Raw genomic sequence first — 3,781 nt, 5'->3', positions numbered from 1 at the left:
GTTTTGTGATGGGTTAATTCATCTCACAGAGTTCATTCTTTTCATTGAACACTTTGGTAACACAATTTTTGTGAAATATGCAAAGGGATATTCAGGAGCGGATAGAGGCCAAGGTTGAAAAAGGAAATACCTTCAGGTAACAACTGGATTGAAAGTTTCTAACAGCTCCTTTGTGATGTGAGCATTCATCTCATAGAGGTAAAGCTTTCCATTGAGAGAGAAGTTTGGCATCACTGTCTCTGTGGTGTCTGAGAAGAGATATTTGGAGTGCATGGAAGTCAATGGTGGAAAGGAAATATCCTCAGATAAAAACTAGAAGGCAGCTTTCTAAGAAACATCTTTTTGTTGGGTGAATTCATCACACAGAGTTACATGATTCTTTTCAAGGATCAGTCTGTTAGTACTGTTTTTGGGGAATCTGAGAAAGGATTTTTTGGATTGCATAGAAGCCTATGGTGACACAGGAAATATCCTCTGATAAAAGCTAGAAAGAAAGTTTCTGAGAAAGTTCTTTGTGCTGTGTGAATTCATCACACAGAGTTACACCTTTCTTTCATGGAGCAGTTTGCTAACACTGTTTTTGTGGAATCTGCAAAGGGACATTTGGGAGTGCATGGTAGTCCATAGTGAAAAAAGAAATATCCTCAGATAAAAACTAGAATGAAGCTTTCTGAGAAACTGCTTTGTGATTTGTGAATTCATCTCACAGAGGTACACGATACTTTTCATGGAGCAGTTTTACAACACTGTTTTTGGGAAATCTGGGAAGAGATATTGTGGATCGCATTGAAGTCCATGGTAACAAAGGAAATATCCTCCTATAAAAACAAGAAACAAGCTTTCTGAGAAACCGCTTTGAGATGTGTTAATTTTTTTGAAGGAAAATTTGTATTTTAAATATTTTTATGTACAGAAAACTCAACAGTGTACATTTAACCCAGCTTAGTGGCAAGTTCTTTAGCCTTTGCCTTTTCGAGCTTGGCGATATGAGCCACAGACTTGGGACCCAGGACATTGCTGCCCCAGTGATGGCGTATCTCATCGTATCTGTCATTGTAATTGATCCTGATAGCTTCCACCAGCTTAGCCAAAGCGCCTTTGTCTTCTGAGTTCACCTGTGTGAAGGTGACAGTGGTGTAGGTCTTCCTGTGGACTAGACAGCCAAGTCTGGCCTTCCCCTTGATAATGCAGTAAGGGACCCCATTTTAAGACACAGGGCAGCCAAGAAGACAACCAGCTCGATGGGATCCACGTCATGTGCAATCACCCCCTGCTGAGCTTTCTTGTTCTCCACCAAGGTGGTGACAGTGTTAACTCCTGCTCGAAGGACAGGTGGTCTCTTAATGGGGACATCCCCTTTGCCAGCAGCTTTCTCCTCGGCCCAGGCCAACAGCCTCTGCTTCTTCTCTTGCTTTGTCTCTGGTCTGTACTTGTGGGCCAGCTTAAGCAACTGAGTAGCTGTTTGGTGGTCCAAGGCCTGAGTGAACTGGTTAATAGCAGGAGGCACTTTCAGCCATTTATAGAGGATGGCTCTCTGCCACTGCAACCTGATATAGCGAGGCCATTTCACAAAGCGGGTGAGGTCTCTTTTGGGCTGGATGTCCTGTCCAATGCCAAAATTCTTAGGTCTTTTCTCAAACAGGGGATTCACCACTTTATTGGCCTCCTGCTTTTTCACGACAGCAGAGCCCAGAGCCACCTTCTTTCCCTTGGCCTTCTTTCCTTTCGGCATCTTGGGTGGTGGGAGGAGAAAAAAACGAGATGTATTAATTTATCTCACAGCATGACATGATTCTTTTCATGGGTCAGTCTGTTAGCACTGTTGTTGGGGAAACTGAGAAAGGATATTTTGGATTTCATAGAATCCTATTGTGACAAAGGAATTATCCTCAGATAAAAAATAGATGGAAGGTTTCTGAGAAAGTCCTTTGTGATCTGTGAATTCATCTCACAGAGATAGAAGTTTCTTTTCATGGAGATGTTTGCTAACCCTGTTTTCATGGAATCTGCAAAGGAATATTGGGAGCGCATTGAGTTCTATAGTAAAAAAAAATATCCTCAGATAAAAACTAGAATGAAGGTTTCTGAGAAACTGCTTTGAGATGTGTGAATTTATCTCACAGAGATACACTTTTCTTTTCATCAAGTAGTCTGCTAACACTGTTTTCTTGGTATCTGCAATGGGATATTTTGGACTGCATTGAAGCTTATGGTGACAAAGGAAGTATCTTTATATAAAAACTATAAAGAAGCTTTCTGAGAAACCACCTTGTGAGGTGCTAATTCATCTCACAGTGTTACACGATTCTTTTCATAGATCAGCTTGGTAGAAACGTTTTTGGGGAAACTAAGAAGGGATATTTTGGTTTGCATTGAAGCCTATGCTGACTAAGGAAACATCCTCAGATAAAAACTAGAAAGAAGCTTTCTGAGAAAGTTCTTTGTGATGTGTGAATTCATCTCACAGAGTTACACCTTTCTTTTCATGTAGTAGTTTGCTAATATTATTTTCATGGAATCTGCAAAGGAATATTTGTGAGCACATAAAGACTTATAGTGAAAATGGAAATATCTTCAGATAAAAACTAGAAGGAAGCTTTCTGAGAAACTTCGTTGTGATGTGGGAAATCATCTCAGAGAGTTCCACCTTGGTTTTCATGGATCAGTTTGTTAACGCTGTTTTCACGGAAACTGCATACAGATATTTCGGAGCATATTGCAGCCTATAGAGAAAAAGAAAATATCCTCAGATAAAAACTAGAAAGAAGCTTCCTGAAAAACTGCATTGTGAGGTTTGAATTCATCTCATAGTGCTACACCATTCTTTTCATTGAGCAGTTAGATAACACTTTTTTCGTGGAATCATCAATAGGATATTTTGTAGCACATTGAAGCTTATGGTGACAAACAAAATATCCACAGATAAAAAACAAAAATAAGGTTTCTGAGAAACTGCTTTGTGTTGGTCAGTTCATCTCACAGAGTTACACTGTTGCTTTCATTGAACAGTTTGCTAACACTGTTTTCTTTTAATCTGCAATGGGATATTTTGGAGCACATTGAAGCTTGTGATGACAAAGAAAATATCCTCAGACAAAAAACTAGAAAGAAGCTTCCTGAGAAACTGCTTAGTGATTTGTGAATTCATCTCACAGAGTTACACTACCCTTTTCATGGAGTCGTTTGGTAGCACTGTTTTTGGGGAATATGAGAAGGGATATTTTGGATGGCATTGAAGCCTAAGTTGACTAAGGAAATATCCTCAGATAAAAACTGGAAAGAAGCTTTCTGAGAAAGTTCTTTGTGATGTGTGAATTAATCTCATAGAGGTACACTTTTATTTTCATGGAGTAGTTTACTAACAGTTTTCTTGGAGTCTGCAAAGGGATATTTGTGAGTGCATTGAGGCTTGTAGTGAAAAAGCAAATCTCCTTGTTCTAAAACGAGAAAGAAGCTTTCTGAGAGAGTGCTTAGTGATGTGTGAATTCAACTCACAGAGTTACACTGTTATTTTCCTTGAGCAGTTTGCTAACACTGTTTTCTTGGATTCTGCATTCACATATTTTGGAGCACGTTGAGGACTGCTGTTATAAATTAAATATCCACAGACAAAAACTAGAAAGAAACTTTCTGAGAAACTCCTTTGTGGTCTGTGAATTCATGTCACAGAGATACACGATGCTTTCAATGGATCAGTTTGATAACACGGTTTTTGTGGAATCTGAGAAGGGATATTTGGATCACTTTGAAGCTTATGGTGACAAAGGAAATATCCTGAGAT

General features: G+C 39.2%; 1 pseudogene across 1 annotated transcript; it reads right to left on the bottom strand.

The window, feature by feature from the left end:
* Positions 1-869: 869 nt before the first annotated feature.
* On the bottom strand, positions 870-1,750 carry LOC117087211 (annotated as a pseudogene). The gene has a single exon (XR_004438726.1). The product of XR_004438726.1 is annotated as a 60S ribosomal protein L7a-like (transcript).
* Between the last annotated feature and the right edge of the window lie 2,031 nt (positions 1,751-3,781).

This window comes from Trachypithecus francoisi, unplaced genomic scaffold, assembly GCF_009764315.1.
Source record: "Trachypithecus francoisi isolate TF-2019V2 unplaced genomic scaffold, Tfra_2.0 Contig00627, whole genome shotgun sequence".
In the NCBI taxonomy this organism is placed as follows: Eukaryota; Metazoa; Chordata; class Mammalia; order Primates; family Cercopithecidae; genus Trachypithecus; species Trachypithecus francoisi.
This window is presented reverse-complemented; position numbering and strand designations above follow the sequence as displayed.